Source organism: Macaca nemestrina, chromosome 18 (assembly GCF_043159975.1).
Source record: "Macaca nemestrina isolate mMacNem1 chromosome 18, mMacNem.hap1, whole genome shotgun sequence".
Classification (NCBI taxonomy): Eukaryota; Metazoa; Chordata; class Mammalia; order Primates; family Cercopithecidae; genus Macaca; species Macaca nemestrina.
This window is the reverse complement of record NC_092142.1, coordinates 73956673-73974798: the sequence shown is the minus strand read 5'-3', so window position 1 is coordinate 73974798 and position 18126 is coordinate 73956673. Positions and strand designations below refer to the sequence as shown.

Genomic DNA, 18126 nt, shown 5'->3' with positions numbered 1-18126 from the left:
TTCTTGATGACTCTAAGTATAGACTACCTGGCTTGTCCAAGGCCTCCACGTAAACAAAGCCACTCTTATCAAGAGGGATCTCCTGGCCAGGTGTGGTAGCTCACGCCTGTAATCCCAGCCTCCACTTTCTGGCCTCAAGCAATCCTCCCACCTCAGTCTCCTGAGTAGCTGTGACCACACGTGTGCACCACCATGCCCAACTTACTTATTTTTGATGGAGATGGGGTCTGTCTCTGTTGCCCAGGCTGGTCTGGAACTCCTGGACTCAAGCAATCCTCCTGGTTCAACCTCCCTAAGTGCTGGGATTATAGGCGTGAGCCCCCAGGCCCGACTGATTCGACAGTTTTAAGGAATTACTAGACAGGTATCTTGTAGGATGCTTTTCCATTGAAATGTATCTGATGTTTTTCTCAGGATTAGAATGGAGTTGTGGGTTTTGGGGAGGAAGATCCTAGAGGTAAAGTGCCACTTCGATTACATCATCAGAGCAAGGATCCAGCATTAATTTCCTAGAGCTGTCATCACAACGACCACATACTGGGCAGCTGAAAACAACATGCATTTATTTTTTCACAGTTGTGGAGAACGGAAGTCTAAAGGCAAGATGTCGTTGGCAAGGTCCTGCTGCACCCGAAACCCACAGGGGGCGGCATTCCACGCTTCTTCCTGGCTTCCAGGGGTTTCCCTCGCTGCTGCGGCTAGCGCTGCGTCACTTCCCTCATGTAGCGTTCTCCCCTCTGCGGTCCATTCCTCTTCACCTCTTCTTATCAGGACACCAGCCGTATTGGATTCAGGGCCCACCCTACTGCCACGTGACCTCATCTTAGCTAATTACGTCTGCAATCACTATTTGCAAATAAGGTCAGAGTCTGAGGTTGCAGGGAGGACATGAGCTTTGGGAGGTTGTGATTTTACCCAGTAAAGGTACATGCTATCTACTTGGCTTATGAGTGTTGATATGGACCTTGATCATCTTGCTGAAGGTGTGTCTCCACTATAAAGTTACTCCTTTTGTTTGTCCTTTTTATTCTGTACTCTTTGGAGGGAAGTCACTCTGCACAGTCCACATTTAAGAAGTGGGAAGTTGGCCGGGTGCGGTGGCTCACGCCTGTAATCCCAGCACTTTGGGAGGCCAAGGTGGGTGGATGATAAAGTCAAGAGATCGAGACCATCCTGGCCAACATGGTGAAACCTCGTCTCTACTAAAAATACAAAAATTAGCCAAGTGTGGTAGCACGTGCCTGTAGTCCCAGCTACTCGAGAGGCTGAGGCAGGAGAATCACATGAACCCAGGAGGTGGAGTTTGCAGTGAGCCGAGATCATACCATTGCACTCCAGCCTGACAACAGAGTGAGACTCCGTCTCAAAAAATAAAAATAAAAAAGGAAGTGGGAGGTTATGTCGCCCTCTCTTTAGGGTGAGGTACCTAAATAATTTATTTGGAATTCTGCAGGTGAGACTTGTCTTTTTTCCCCATTTACTAATGTATTCACAGAACCGGGCGCGGTGGCTCACGCCTGTAATCCCAGCACTTTGCGATGCTGAGGTGGGCTGATCACCTGAGGCTGGGAGTTGGAGACCAGCCTGACCCACACAGATAAACCCCATCTCTACTAAAAATACAAAATTAGCCAGGCTTGGTGGTGCATGCCTGTAATCCCAGCTACTCGGGAGGCTGAGGCAGGAGAATCGCTTGAACCTGGGAGGTGGAGGTTGTGGTGAGCCGATATCGCCCCACTGCACTCCAGCCTGGGTGACTAGAGCAAAACTCCATCTCAAAGAACAACAACAACAACAACAAGAACAAAACACACTAATGTATTCAATCATTTATTTATTTATTTGGAGACATAATCTCACTCTGCCACCTAAGCTGGAGTACAGTGATGGAATTCTAGCTCCCTGCAACTCCTGGGCTCAAGCGATGCTCCTGCCTCAGCCTCACTGCATGCAGCTCATTAAAGACTTTTTTTTTTTTTTTTTTTGAGACGGAGTCTTGCTCTGTCGCCCAGGCTGGAGTGCAGCGGCCGGATCTCGGCTCACTGCAAGCTCCGCCTCCAGGGTTCACGCCATTCTCCTGCCTCAGCCTCCTGAGTAGCTGGGACTACAGGCGCCCGCCACCTCGCCCGGCTAGTTTTTTGTATTTTTTAGTAGAGATGGGGTTTCACCGTGTTAGCCAGGATGGTCTCCATCTCCTGACCTCGTGATCCACCCAACTCGGCCTCCCAAAGTGCTGGGATTACAGGCTTGAGCCACCGCGCCCGGCCGCTAAAGACTTTTTTTTCTTTTTTTTGAGACAGAATCTCGCTGTGTTGCCCAGGCTGGAGTGCAGTGACACGATCTCCGCTCACTGCAACCTCCGCTTCCAGGATTCAAGCTATTCTCCTGCCTCAGCCTCCCAAGTAGCTGGGATTACAGGCATGCGCCACCACACCTGGCTAATTTTGTATTTTTAGCACAGATGGGGTTTCACCATGTTGGCCAGGCTGGTCTCAAATGCCTGGCCTCAAGTGATCCACCCGCCTCAGCCTCCCAAAGGGCTGGGATTAAAGGCATGAGCTAACATGCCTGGCAAAAGATCTAAAAGTTATTCTAAAATGTACATGGACACACAACACCATCTATGAAGTGGTCTTGCCAAAGAAAGTGGAATCTGAATTTAATCAAACCTCTGGATATGTGCTGTCCAATACAGTAGTCACTCAAAATTAAAAAGAATTAAAATAAAATGATGCAGCCATAAAAAAGATCGTGTCTTTTGCGGGAACATGGATGGAGATGGAGGCCATTATCCTTAGGAAACTAACATAGGAACAGAAGACACAGGTTCTCACTTATAAATGGGATGAGAATTTATAAACACAAAGAAGGAAACAACAGATGCTGGGGTCTATCTCAGGGTGGAGGGTGGGAGGGAGAAGAGCAGAAAAGGTTAACTATTGAATACTGGGCTTAATTCCTGGGTGATGAAATAATCTATACAGCAAACCCCCATGACTTGAGTTTACCTATGTAACAAACCTGCACATGTACCCCTGAATCTAAAATGAAAGTTAAAGGCCAGGCATGGTGGCTCACACTATAATCTCAGCGCTTTGGGAGGCCAATGTGGGCGGATCACCAGAGGTCAGGAGTTCGAGACCAGCCTGGCCAACATGGCGAAACCCTGTCTCTACTAAAAATACAAAATTAGTGGGGCATAGTGGCACACACCTGTAATCCCAGCTACTCAGGGGGCTGAGGCAGGAGAATCGCTTGAACCCAGCAGATGGAAGTTGTGGTGAGCCGAGATTATGTCACTGCACTCCAGCCTGGGTGACAGGGCAAGACTCGATCTCGAAAAAAAAAAAAGTAAAAAACTTAAAATGAAATGAGGCTGGGCATGGTGGCTCATGCCTGCAATTAAGCACTTTGGGAGGTTGAGGTGGGTGGATCATCTGAGGTCAGGAGTTTGAGACCAGCCGGGTCAACATGGTGAAACCTCATCTCTACTAAAACAAAAACAAACAAACAAACAAACAAATACTAGCCAGGCATGGTGGTGAACGCCTGTAATCCCAGCTGCACAGGAGGCTGAGATAAGAGAACCACTTGAACTCAGGAGGCAGAGGTTGCAACGAGCCAAGATTGGGCCACTACACTCAGCCTGGGCAACAGAGTGAGACTCTGTCCCGAAAAAAGAAAAAACAAAACAGAAATGAAATAGACAATTCAGTTACCTTAGCCACCTTTTGAGTGCTCCATAGCCACGCGTGGCCACTGGTTACCAAGTGGGAAGCTCAGATCTAGAATGGTTCCATCAGAAAGTTGTACTGGCCAGCATCTCACCTAGATCTAATAGTTCATAAGAAATACAGAGATTAGAGAAATATATTCAATACCACAAGGATGCAATCACCCGAATACAGAATATGGAAATTTCTTTTTTTTTTTTTTTTTTTTTTTTTTTTTTGAGACGGAGTCTCGCTCTGTCGCCCAGGCTGGAGTGCAGTGGCGCGATCTGGCTCACTGCAAGCTCCGCCTCCCGGGTTCACGCCATTCTCCTGCCTCAGCCTCCCGAGTAGCTGGGACTACAGGCGCCCACAACCGCGCCCGGCTAATTTTTTGTATTTTTAGTAGAGACGGGGTTTCACTGTGGTCTCGATCTCCTGACCTTGTGATCCGCCCGCCTCGGCCTCCCAAAGTGCTGGGATTACAGGCGTGAGCCACCGCGCCCGGCCTGAATATGGAAATTTCTATAGAACAAATGACCCAGCTCCATTTTTTTTTTTTTTTGAGACAGGGTCTCACTCTATTGCCCAGTGGCATGATCTCATCTCACTGCAAACTCTGCTTCCCAGACTCAAGCGATCCTCCCACCTTAGCCTCCCAAATAGCTGTGACTACAGGCATATGCCACCATGCCTGGCTAATTTTTTATATTTTTGGTAGATATGGGGTTTCGCTATGTTGCCCAGGCTGGTCTCAAACTTCTGACCTCAAGTGATACCCCCGCCTTGGCTTCCCAAAGGACCTCAAGTGATACCCCCACCTTGGCTTCCCAAAGCGCTGGGATAACAGGTGTGAGCCACCATGCCTGGCCAACCCAGTTTCTTTAACAAATACATGCCATGAATAAAGGAAGGGGGAAACTTGCAGATAAAAAGATTTAGGCCAGGTGCGGTGGCTCATGCCTGTAATCCCAGCACTTTGGGAGGCCGAAGCGGGCGGATCACGAGGTCAGGAGATCGAGACCATCCTGGCTAACACGGTGAAACCCCATGTCTGCTAAAAATACAAAAAATTACCTGGGTGTGGTGGCGGGCGCCTGTAGTCCCAGCTACTCAGGAGGCTGAGACAGGAGAATGGCATGAACCCGGGAGGCGGAGCTTGCAGTGAGCTGAGATCGCGCCACTCTAGCCTGGGCGATGAGCAAGACTCCATCTCAAAAAAAAAAAAAAAAAAGATTTATGAGCCCCATCAACCAAATGCATTGTTTGGATCTTCACTGTACTAGATTTGAAGTAACCAACTGTAAAACAGACATTTTTTTTTTTTTTGAGACGGAATCTTACTCTGTCATCCCAGCTGGAGTACAATGGTGTGATCTTGGTTCACTGTAACCTCCACCTCCCGGTTCAAGTGATCCTCCCACCTCAGCCTCCCAAGTAGCTGGGACTACTTTTGCACCTGGCTAGTTTTTTGCATTTTTAGTAGAGACAGGGTTGTATAATGTCTCAAACTCCTAACCTCAGGTGACCCACCCACCTCAGCCTCTCAAAGTGCTGGGATTACAGGCGTGAGCCACTGTGCCTGGACAAAATAGACATTTTTTGAGACAATTCAGGTAAGCAATGAACTGAGGTGGACGTATAAGTTCACTCAAATGTGGCAGGGGTGAAGGACCCAGCTAGGGGTGAGAGGGGAGTGTGTACTCCTGATTTGATGGGAAGAAAAACAAAGGTAGGTAGAGCTTTGTCTCCATGATGTTAGCAACATGATGTTTCTCATTTGCTGTGGGAGGAAAATGGAGCTAGGAATTAGCTTCAAGAACAGCAGCCACATCACTCCAGGATGGTCCTGAGCTCTGCCCATGGGAGGGTGAATATGAAAGAGGTGTGAAATCTTTTCTTTCACCAACCTGGAAAACTGCTGTTCATCCTCAAATTTCCTCTTTCAGGAAGCCTGCCTGGCTTGCCCCACTGCCCTACCCCATCCCATCCTGAAAGCCTTCCCTGAGCTTCCCTGCTCATGCTCCTGAGGGTGGCCCACTCTAAGTGTGACACTGTTACTTAGACTTGTAGGGTGAGGAAGAACTGGACAGGTGGAGAGCCTAGAGAACATGCCAGACCGAGGGCACAGTGTGTGTCAAGACCAAGCCTGGCTGGAGCTTGGGGTCCACAGGGACAGAAAGGAACGCTGGATCTGAGAGGTCAGTGAGGAGGTTGGGAGGAAGTGGGACACAGAAAAGATGGTAAATGGATATCAGGCCCTAAAAGGTGCCAGATCTATAGGGAGGTCAGCAGGGCACAGCAGGATTTTTAAGGTCACTGCAAGGGGGTTGCATTTGTTTGAGGGGCCACAGGAAGCCACTGAAGTGTTTTAGGCCATGCAATGGTCTTTATCCCTCAGTTTTCTGGACCGAAAAAAAAAAGCATCAAACTGTGAAATACTTGAAGGGATTTACTCATGTGAGTATTACAGTAGGTAGCTAGGCAGGCGTGAACAGGGCAAGAGAAGGCTTCCCCTCCACCCAACAGGAAAGTCAGGCCACCCTCGGGTGATGGTCAGGCAGTTACACTGTTTCTCTAAAGTAACAGTTGGTGGCAGCCTGCTCCAGGGAAAGGCAGTTTCCCAATAGATACAAAACCCTGAAACTGGTAATCAGTTTCCCATAAGCTCTCAGGAGTTGGGTGAGTGAGCTTGAGCATGCATACTAAGAAGCAAAATGGTGGAGTTTAACTGGTATATGACCTTCTAGGAACATCCAGCTGGTAAGGGAAGAAAGCCTCAAGTGAGCATGCGTACAACGCCAGTCAACACACTGCACGTTTCCCTCCCAAGCGCTAGCAGGCCACCGCTCTTGCGGACAACCCATGCCAAGAAAATAATCAGGGGAGAAGGGCTGCAAGACCCCTAGAAGCACGCCACCATATAAAACCCCAAGTCAGGCTGGACAAGGTGGCTCACGTCTGTAATCCCAACATTTTGAGAGGCTAAGGCGGGTGCATCACCTGAAGTCAGGAGTTTGAGATTAGTCGGGCCAACATGGTGAAACCCCATTTCTACTAAAAATACAAAGCCAGGTGTGGTGGCGCACACCTGTAATCCTACTGTAAAGCTACTGGAGAGGCTGAGGCAGGATAATTGCTTGAACCCAGGAGGTGGAGGTTGCAGTGAGCCAAGCTTGCGCCACTGCACTCCAGTCTGGGCAACAGAACGAGACTCTGCCTGAAAAACAACAAAAAACAAAAAAAATACAAGTCAAAAGGTCAAACCACACGCTTGTCTTTCAAGTCGCCCCCTTGGCCCTCTTCCAAGTGTACTTTCCTTCCTTTTTTTCCCACTCAAAAGCTTTTTAAATAAAATTTCACTCCTGCTCTAAAACTTGCCTTGGTCTCTCCTTCTGCCTTATGCTTCTGTGAACTCCAAAAATCTGAGACAGATCTCAGTTAACTTAGAAAGTTTGTTTTGCAAGGTTGAGGACACATGCCCATGACACAGCCTCAGGAGGTCTTGACGACATGTGCCCAAGGTGATCACAGCACAGTCTGTTTTTTCACATTTTAGGGAGACATGAGACATCAATCAACATATGTCAGATAAACATTGGTTCTGTCTGGAGAGGCGGGACAACTCCAAGTGGGGAAGGGGTTTCCAGGTCATAGGTAGATAAGAGACAAATGGTTGCATTCTTTTGAGGTTCTGATTAGTCTCTCCAAGAGAGGCAAAAGGATGTGCATTTACCTCCATGAGCACAGGGGTGACTTTGAATAGAACGGGAGGCGGGTTTGCGCTAAGCAGTTCCCAGCTTGACTTTTCCCTTTAGTTTAGTGATTTTGGGGGCTCAAGATATTTTCCTTCCACATTTCCCCCTTATTCTTTTTAAAAATCTTTTAGAGAAAGCATTTTAGAAGAAAATGAGTCTCTGATCTCAGGTTTCATCTGATCTCTCATGGCTAGGATGGTTTATTCCTAGACAGGTAAGTCCCCAGTTACTAGGAAAGCTCATTTTTAGAAGGTTGTGAAGTCTCATGTCCTCTGAAGAGAAAATAGGGGGAGGAAGGGACAACAACAACAACAACAAACAAAAGAACAATCCTGAAAAATTGATATAGGCTACTTACTCTGAAGTCCATACATCAGTAGACAGATACAAAAGTGGCTGGCCGGGTGCGATGGCTCACATCTGTAATCCCAGCACTTTGGGAGGCCAAAGCAGGTGGATCACCTGAGGTAGGGAGTTCGAGACCAGCCTGACCAAGATGGAGATACCCTGTCTCTACTAAAAATACAAAATTAGCCGGGCATGGTGGTGCATGCCTGTAATCCCAGCTACTTGGGAGGCTGAGGCAGGAGAATTGCTTGAACCCTGGAGGCGGAGGTTGCGACGAGCCAAGATCGTGCCATTGCACTCCAGCCTGGGCAACACAAAGAGCAAAACTCCATCTCAAAAATAAACAAACAAAAAAAGTAGCTTATGTATATAAATGTAAATAGGTTGCTGTTATTTTCTTCTGAAGTTTAAGTTGTCTAGCTTCAGTTCACAGGGCTCTATGAAAACACAACTTAGTTTTCAGTGACTCTAAATCAGGAAAAATGGGGAAAAAAAGAAGGAAAAATATGAAAACATTATTTTGAAGACACATTGCCAAGAAAAATTAGAATTTGGTTCAAATGGTAGATAATAAAAATTGAAAAATATTAGGCAAGACTAGACTCTAACAATGGGTGTACTATAGTTCTTGAAACAGAATTTTCCTCTCTCCAGTTTCCTATTTTTACTAAAGACAGATCATGGTAGGATTGATCTGCTTTATTATACTTGGCCTAATTATTTGTATACACTGCAGAAAAAATAATTAACGTTTACATAGGTTTTTAAACTAGTTTTGATGGAACTCTGTCCCACAGAAGGAATCTCAGATAAGACTTTTTAATTTTTTTTAAGATGGAGTCTCACTCTGTCGCCCAGACTGGAGTGCAGTAGAGCGATCTCAGCTCACTGCAAGCTCCGCCTCCTGGGTTCATGCCATTCTCCCACCTCAGCCTCCCAAGTAGCTGGGACTACAGGCGCCTGCCACCACACCCGGCTTTTTTTTTTCTATTTTTTAGTACAGACGGGGTTTCACCATGTTAGCCAGGATGCTCTCGATCTCCTGACCTCATGATCCACCCGTCTTGGCCTCCCAAAGTGCTGGGATTACAGGTGTGAGCCACCGTGCCTGGCAGATAACACTTTTTAAAGCCAAACCCAGCCATGAATTTGTACCATCAAATACTGATGAGCTGGGTGAATTCTTCTCCTCTTGAGGTTCCAAGATAAACTTGGGGCTCCTGGGTCTGTCAGAAAGTGAGATTCTTTGCTTACCACAGGTCAGGAACCCTGTACACGGACTGTGTAGACAAAGGTATGAGGCCAGTTTTTCAAGGGACTTTTACTGGCTCCATAAGTGAAGTTTGATTCCTTAAAGGAAAGCACACTGTTCTGGTCAAAGCCTTGGTAAAATAACTAGTTTCTCCAATTGTGTCCTGTTACAAATGAAAATAGATTATTTTTGCACTTATGCAAATAACTATTATCATAAGTTAAGAATACTCACAAATAGTTTCCAAATTCTATAGAAACCAGGTAGAGAGAAACAAATACGCTCCAAATTTTGTTCATGAGTATACTTAACTCAATTGTTAAAAGTTGTAAATAGCTTAAAAGTTTTCTTGACTCTGAAAAACAAAACAAAGATCAGCAATGTTTTCAGCAAAAAGTTAAAAAGATTACTTCAGACTTCTATTAGTTTAGTCCTGCAGTTAATTCCTGTTCTGCTTGATATTCATGAACATTTCAGCCCTCCATGAATCCTGAAAGTTTTTCCTTTATGCTGATGTCACAATCTCCAAAGTTATCAGAAACCTGTATTCAACAGCACCTGTCAGGCCAGGCATGGTAACTCATGCCTATAATTCCAGCACTTTGGGAGGCTGAGACCAGTGGATCTCTTGAGGCCAGGAGTTTGACACCAGCCTGGCCAACATGGCGAAACCCCATCTCTACTAAAAATACAAAAATTAGCCAGGCGTGGTAGTGCATACCTGTAGTCCTAGCTATCTGGGAGGCTGATCTCCTCATGCTTCCCTCCTCATGCTTATGCTTTTTTTCTGAGACAGAGTCTTGCTCTGTTGCCCAGGCTGGAATTAAGAATCACTTGAACCCAGGAGGTAGAGGTTGCAGTGAGCCGAGATCACGCCACTGCACTCCAGCCTGAGCAACAGAGCAAGACTCTGTCCTCACCCAAAAAAGAGCACCTGTTAAGAGTTTTTGAGTTTTACAGCTGATTGTAAAACCACCTTCTATAAAATCAGTTTTATAGCTGATTGTAAAACCAAAGAGGACCAAAACAAGACAACAATTGTCCGTGAATGACAAAAAGTTTTAGAGCAGCCATAGTCAAAGATACAATTGGCAAGGAAATCTGTTACTTCTGTAGCACACAATAATTTAACATAACAATGATAGTTATTACTGATAATGTACATTAAGTCAGATCAGAATTATAGGAGTTTCCCATAATTTTGGAACACGTACCAACAACATATTTATACAAATACAGCCCAAAGAAAACCAAACACCATTTTATGTTTGACAATGTTTCCTGTACAAGTTTTAGACCAAATAAGCCAAATATATCATTTTTGGATTTTAGGGAACCTATTAATAACATTTTAAAGGAGTAGTTAGGTCAGAAAAAAGCATAATTTATAATTTGATCTTGGAAAGTTTTTCAAATATCAAATGCATAAAACACTTGATATTACAAAATAGGATTACAAGTTATTGTAAACGAATTCATTTAACTGGCCAGGTGTGGTGGCTCATGCCTATAACCCCAGCATTCTGGAAGGCCCATATATATATATTTTAGACAGAGTCTCCCTGTCGCCCAGGCTGCAGTGCAGTGGTGTAATCTCGGCTCACTGCAACCTCCATCTCCCGGGTTCAAGTGATTTTCCTGCCTCAGCCTCCTGAGTAGCTGGGACTACAGGCATGCACCACTGTGCCCAGCTACTTTTTGTATTTTTTAATAGAGATGAGGTTTCACCATGTTGGCCAGGCTGGTCTCAAACTTCTGACCTCACGTGATCCACTCGCCTTTTCCTCCCCAAGTGCTGGGATTACAGGCGTGAGCCACTGCACTTGACCCAAATATATTTTTTATTGGAAAATACCCAAATAACAAAATATCTATTATTTAACTTTACATTCAAAATTATGAGTTTGTCTATATTTATCCTATAATATTCTATAATATTTACTAATTTTATTTTAATTATTTACCTAGATTATTTATAAAAACTGTGGTTGTCATTATTTTAAATTATGGAACTGTCATTGCAAAGTCATCACTGAGACAGTGAAAAAGATTGGACCTAAGTGACTCCATCTTGCTTCTAACCTACAAGATGTCCTTGTTCATTCCTGGGCACAGGCGAAACTAACTTTGGGAGGAACTTATAGTTTTGCTTTGAAACAAAGATGATAACAGTGCTTTTCCAAAACAAACTCTATTGCCTGTAGACTAGACTGCCTAAAGCCACAAGATGAGAAGTTATGGTAATCTTACTAAATTTAAGATGTAGCTATTTTTATTAAACCAATATTAATGTCTTATTTATTAAAGATTGTTAAACATAGTGAACCCCAAGTTTCTCTTCAAAGAATCAGTATATCAGTATATTCAGCTCTCTTATTCTTTGACTCTCCATTTTAAAGTTTAACTTCCTGGTTCTCTTTACCCCCTTGCTTCTAGTTTCAGTAAACAACTTTCCCACCACTCCTAATCAGTAGCTCACATCTGGTCACCTGCTTTGACCTCAGTCACTCTTGGTCACCTACTCTGCCCTGATTCATCCTGAGCCACCTGTTCTGTAACCGCTCTTCCTGTCAAACTACTTACCCTGTCACTCCAGCTGGTACTCCTGTTCTTTTTAAAATAGTCAATCGGAATTAGCTTAGACTGTGTGGTCCAACCATATCCAATAGAGAAACAACACAGCACTAGGGGCTACCTGCATCAGGAATAAGAACTCCTGCCTCTCCCCTGTCCAGGTGTGCTCTCACCATTGTTTCATCTGCGAGGGGCACCCTTTCTGCAGAAAGTGAAAATTGCCTTGCTGAGAAAATTAAATTTATGTTCGAGTGCTATTTCTTTGTGGCACTGGGGAACAAGCATTTTGCATTTCTAACAAGGTTACACAAGCAAAGATCATTCTGTTTTGGGCTGCATTTATAGTTTTGTAACCCCTATGACAAATTTTGACACCATATAGTATTTGGCAGGGATAAGTATGAAACTGCTTTATTAATAAATGCAAACAAAAATGTATGCTGACAATTCTTAAGATATTTCTAGTATTACTTTACCAGTAATTTTAAGTCTAGCTTATTTATTAACAATTTTACTGAGTTACATAAACTTGAAAAAACATTTGACTAGTCTTTTTTCCTGATAAAGCATTTCATTCAAGCACTTTTATTTTCTTAAACCAGTTAATTAGAGCTCTTTTATGTATTTTCAGTAGCGAAGCATTGTGTACAGAACACATAAATACATAGACGTATTAGGCATGCTGATAGAAGTACATCTTGGCCGGGTGTGGTGGCTCAAGCCTGTAATCCCAGCACTTTGGGAGGCCGAGACGGGCGGATCACGAGGTCAGGAGATCGAGACCATCCTGGCGAACACGGTGAAACCCCGTCTCTACTAAAAAATACAAAAAACTAGCCGGGCGAGGCGGCGGGCGCCTGTAGTCCCAGCTACTCGGGAGGCTGAGGCAGGAGAATGGCGTAAACCCGGGGGGCGGAGCTTGCAGTGAGCTGAGATCCGGCCACTGCACTCCAGCCCGGGCGACAGAGCCAGACTCCGTCTCAAAAAAAAAAAAAAAAAAAAAAAAAAAGAAGTACATCTTATGGATATACTCAGATTATTGATAACCTGTTTCACAACCCTAGGCAATTGTCAGCTAAATAGCCTTAAGTTTGCATAGTAATGGAAACAACTCAGGTGAAAATCAAATAGCAAAATTTACATCATAAGATACAGAGAGAAAAAGTCTGGTGGTGCTAGAGGGAGATTAAAGATGAATGCCAAATCAAACATAAAATTAAAGAAACTTGCCAGGTGTGGTGGCTCACACCTGTAATTCCAGCACTTTGGGAGGCCGAGGTGGGTGATCACAAGATCAGGAGATCGAGACCATCCTGGCTAACATGGTGAAACCTCATCTCTACTAAAAATACAAAAAGTTAGCTGGGCATGGTGGTGGGCACCTGTAGTCCCAGTTACTCGGGAGGCTGAGGCAAGAGAATGGCATGAACCTGGGAGGCGGAGCTTGCAGTGAGCCAAGATCGTGCCACTGCACTCTAGACTGGGCGACAGAGCGAGACTCCAACTCAAAAAAAAAAAAAAAAAAAAAAGAAGAAATTTATCATAGGATTGCCTAAGGAGACTAATTTTATTTAGATAGGGACTACCTATCTTTTAAGTGGATCTCTGAGCTCTGGGCAGAGCCCACACTGAATCCTGGGTCTCCAAAAAGGGAGAATTATTATGAGGTTAGACCATGCAATGCTTTTACAGTGCACTTTTAAAAAACAGCTTTTAAACAAAGACATTTCTAAGTGTCTAAACCATAGTCTTCCTTAAAAACCCAAGGGTAGGCTGGGCATAGTGGCTCATGCCTGTAATCCCAGCACTTTGAGAGGCTGAGGCGGGTGGATCACTAGGTCAGGAGATTGAGACCATCCTGGCTAACACGGTGAAATTCCACCTCCACTAAAAATACAAAAAATTAGCCGGGCGTGGTGGCAGGCCTGTAATCCCAGCTACTCGGGAGGTTGAGGCAGGAGAATAGCGTGAACCTGGAAGATGGAGCTTGCAGTGAGCAGAGATCGCGCCACTGCACTGCAGCCTGGGTGACAGAGTAAGACTCTATCTCAAAAAACAAACAAACAACAAAAAACAAAGAAAACAAAACAAAAAAATACCCCAAGGGTAACCTCTGTTGCAATAACTATCTTAGTTTAAAAAAAAAAGCAAACGTACACAAACAGGTAACACAATACAAAAGTAAGCAGTTTAAGAGATGAGACGAACATGCCTGTTTATACTCTTGGGATTGCATAAGGAAAAACAGACTTTTCTCCCCTAAACAGAGCCTGGTGCCTTCCCTGTTTTCTTTAAGGAACCCCTTGCTATCATAAACTATTTTAGGTCCCTCATGCAGCAGAGGGTGCAAGAGAAAGGAGAGGCAGCAGAAGTAAATGAAGAAAATAGAATTCAGTCAACTAAGAAGAAAAAAACTTTTGCTCAAAAAAAAAGATCCTTGGAGAAAAACAAAAACACGAAGGCCTTTTAAATACGCACATACAAGCGCACACACACGTGCATGTTCACCTTGGATGTTAGTTTTTAATTAAGCTGACTTTTAATCATTGAGCTCCTTAAAATCTCATTACCATATTTCAGCTAGTGTGTCCAGAATTGGTGGATTCTTGGTCTTGCTGACTTCAAGAATGACGGGGGTTCGGGCATGGGGGGCTGCAGGTCCTGAGCCCTGCCCCGCGGGGAGGCGGCTGAGGCTCAGGGAGCATTCGAGCACTGTGCATGCGGGCAGGCAGCGCTGAGGGACCCGGCGCAACCTCCTCAGCTGCTGGCCTGGGTGCTAAGCTCCTCACTGCCCTGGGCCGGCCCCTCCACGTGCGGGCCCGCGGAGCCCACGCGCCACCGGAACTCACGCTGGCCCACCGGCGCTGCCGCAGCCCATATTGCCGCCGGCGCCTCTTCCTCCACACCTCCCGGCAAGCAGAGGCAGGCGGCTGCAGCCTCCGCCAGCCCAGAGAGGGGCTCCCACAGTGCCGTGGCAGGCTAAAGGGCTCCCCAAGCACAGCCAGAGTGGGGGCTGAGGCCGAGGAGGCACCGAGAGCGAGGGCTGCTCTCACTAGGACAAATTGCTGCTATTTCAGAAATACAGCCATTGCTCTTTCAGTTTGGCCTGGCTAGCAAAAAGGTGGCCTTGTTACGTAAGTAAAGCCCCTTAGTAGTCAAAATAAAAAATCTTTCCTCTTTTTTTTCCTTTTGCTGGCCGTTTTTCACCCCCATCGCATCGTGTGTGTGTGTGTGTGTGCGCGTGTGTGTGTGTGTGTGTGTGAATTTAGCCACCTCAGAGGCCTCTTTCCCCATAATTTGGAACTTCCTTTGGATTTGATAAATTCAGATAGAGTTGATCAAACCCAATGGGAAAAAGACTGAAAGAACAACAAAAAGAGAAACAACAACACAACAGTTAAGCAAAACAAATGATCACACAATTTATATGATTACTGAGCTCTCTAGTGGTCAGGAGAAATTAAGAACAGCTGGTTGTAATCTTAACTTTAGCCAAGACAAACCCCAATTCAGTTACTTACCTAGGGATGGCTTTCAGGCTGAAGACTGCTCTCTACCGTCCTAGAAGCAGGGAAAAAACCTCATCTTCCCTGTTAGGTGCAAGCTCAAACACCATAAAGGAGTTACCTGCCTTCCATCGTCATGGAAGCAGGAAAAACTTGCCTTCCTTGTGTTAGAAGCAAGTAAAACCCCAAAGGAAAAAAAAAAAAAAAAAGGAGTTGTACTGTAAAATGAACTTTAGATCTTGACCAGATTTTGAGAGATAAGGTATTCTCTGGAGGGGGTGCTTCCGGGTCTCAGCAAGTTGTCTTACTGGTTTGAGCCATAAAGATAGCTCAAGCTGGTACCAAGCACTGATAGGGGCGTCTCCAGTCAGAATTCTTCCGTGGTTACCAAAATATGAACCCCCAAAATCTGACAAAGGTCTCAGTTAATTTAGAAAGTTTATTTTGCCAATGTTGATGTTGTGATAAAGCCTCAGGAGACCCCAATGACATGTCCCCAAGGTGGTCAGACCACAGTTCAGTTTTTTTTTTTTTTTGAGATGGAGTCTCGCTCTTTCACCCAGGCTGGAGTGCAGTGGTGTGATCTGGCCTCACTGCAAGCTCCGCCTCCCGTGTTCATGCCATTCTCTTGCCTCAGCCTACCAAGTAGCTGGGACCACAGGTGCCCGCCACCACGCCCGGCTAATTTTTTGTATTTTTAGTAGAGACGGGGTTTCGCCATGTTAGCCAGGATGGTCTCGATCTCCTGACCTCGTGATCTGCCCACCCAGGCCTCCCAAAGTGCTAGGATTACAGGCATGAGCCACGGCACCCGGCCAGCAAAGTTTAGTTTTATACATTTCGAGGAGACATGAGACATCAATCAACATATGTAAGATGAATATTGTTTGGGTCTGGAAAGACGGGGAGGGGGCTTCCCGGTCATAGGTAGATAGGAGACAAATGTTTGCATTCTTTTGAGTTTCTGATTCGTCTCTCCAAAGGAGGCAGTCAGATATGCATTTAGCTGAGTGATCAGAGGGGTGACTTTGAAAGAACGGGAGGCAGGTTTGCCTTAAGCAGTTCCCAGCTTGACTTTTCCCTTTAGCTTAGTAATTTTGGGGGCTCAAGATATTTTCGTTTCAGAACTCTTCAGTAGAATTCTTTCTTCTGACAAGGCAAGCATTGAGGTTTCTGTAGACCTGTATGGATTTGCCACCACTAACATGAAGACCATGACCTGTGACACATTCCCTGAAGGTCCTGAGAACATGTATCCAAGAGAGTCGAGTTATAGTTGCTTTTATACAGTTTAGGGAGACATCAGACACTAATCAATATGAGCAAGGTATGCGTTGGTTCCTTCCGATGGAGGGAGGAGCTTACAGATCATAGGTGAATTCAAAGACTTTTCTGATTGGCGCTGGGCACGGTTCATACCTGTAGTCCCAGCACTTTGGGGAGCCAAGGCGGGTGGATCACTTGAGGTCAGGAGTTCGAGACCAGCCTGGACCAACATGGTGAAACCCTGTCTCTACTAAAAATACAAAAATTAGCTGGGCATGGTGGCATACCTGTAATCCCAGCTACTTGGGAGGCTGAGGCATGAGAACAACTTGAACCCAGGAGATGGAGGTTGTAGTGAGCTGAGATCATGCCACTGCCTGAGCAACAGAGTGAGACTCTGTCTCAAAAAAAAAAAAAAAAAAAATTTTTTTCTGATTTTCAATTGGTTGAAAGAATTATTATCCATCAAGCCTGTAATTCCAGCACTTTGGGAGGCCAAGACGAGCGGATCACGAGGTCAGGAGATCGAGACCATCCTGGCTAACACAGTGAAACCCCGTCTCTACTAAAAAATACAAAAAACTAGCCGGGCAAGGTGGCGGGCGCCTGTAGTCCCAGCTACTCGGGAGGCTGAGGCACGAGAATGGTGGGAACCCGGGAGGCGGAGCTTGCAGTGAGCTGAGATCCGGCCACTGCACTCCAGCCTGGGTGACACAGTGAGACTCCGTCTCAAAAAAAAAAAAGAAAAAAAAAAAAAAGAATTATTATCCAAAGACTTGGAATCTTGGTATACAACAAAAAAATTTTTTTAATTAAAAAATTTTAAAAAGACAACCTGGAATCAATAGAAAGAAGCATCTGGGTTAAGATAAGGAGTTGTGGAGACCAAGGTTCTTTTTTTTTTTGAGGCGGAGTCTCACTCTGTCACCAGGCTGGAGTGCTGTGGCACGATCTCGGCTCACTGCAACCTCCGCCTCCTAGGTTCAAGCGATTCCCCTGCCTCAGCCTCCCAAGTAGCTGGGACTACAGGCGTGTACCACCATGCCCAGCTAATTTTTGTATTTTTAGTAGAGATGGGGTTTCACAATGTTGGCCAAGATGGTCTCTATCACTTGACCTCGTGATCCTTCCACTTTGGTCTCTGAAAGTGCTGGCATTACAGATGTGAGCCACCACGCCCGGCCCAAGGTTCTTATTATGTAACATAGATGGTAAATGTCTAAGGCCTTAAAAGGTGCCAGACTCTTAGTTAAATCTCCCTTAGATCAGGATAAAACCTGGAAAGAGGCTGGGCGCTCAGTGGCTCATGTCTGTAATCCCAGCACTTTGGGAGGCCGAGGCAGGTGGATCACGAGGTCAGGAGTTCAAGACCAGCCTGGCCAAGATGGTGAAACCCCATCTCTACTAAAAATACAAAAATTATCTGGGCACAGTGGCAGGCACCTGTAATCCCAGCTACTTGGGAGGCTGAGGCAGGAGAATTGCTTGAACCCAGGGGCTGGAGGTTGCCGCACGTCACTGCACTCCAGCCTGGGCAACAGAGTGAGACTCCGTCAAAAAAAAAAAAAAAAAAAAATTCCTGGCAGGGGGAGGGGCTTCTCTACAGATTCTAGATTTTCCCCACAAAAGACAGCTTTTTGGAGCTATTTTTAAAAATATCAAAGGAATAGATATTGGGGGTAAAAGACATCAATTTCTTTCAGGGCCTGCTA

At 45.3% G+C, this 18126-nt stretch overlaps 1 long non-coding RNA gene across 1 annotated transcript; it reads right to left on the bottom strand.

The window, feature by feature from the left end:
• Window positions 1-2257: 2257 nt before the first annotated feature.
• LOC105491278 (uncharacterized) lies at window positions 2258-15384 on the bottom strand. Its single transcript, XR_011616574.1, has 3 exons — window positions 15164-15384; window positions 6802-8284; window positions 2258-3834 (listed from the first exon to the last, which is right to left on the bottom strand). It is a non-coding gene; the product is annotated as an uncharacterized lncRNA (long non-coding RNA).
• Window positions 15385-18126: the final 2742 nt, after the last annotated feature.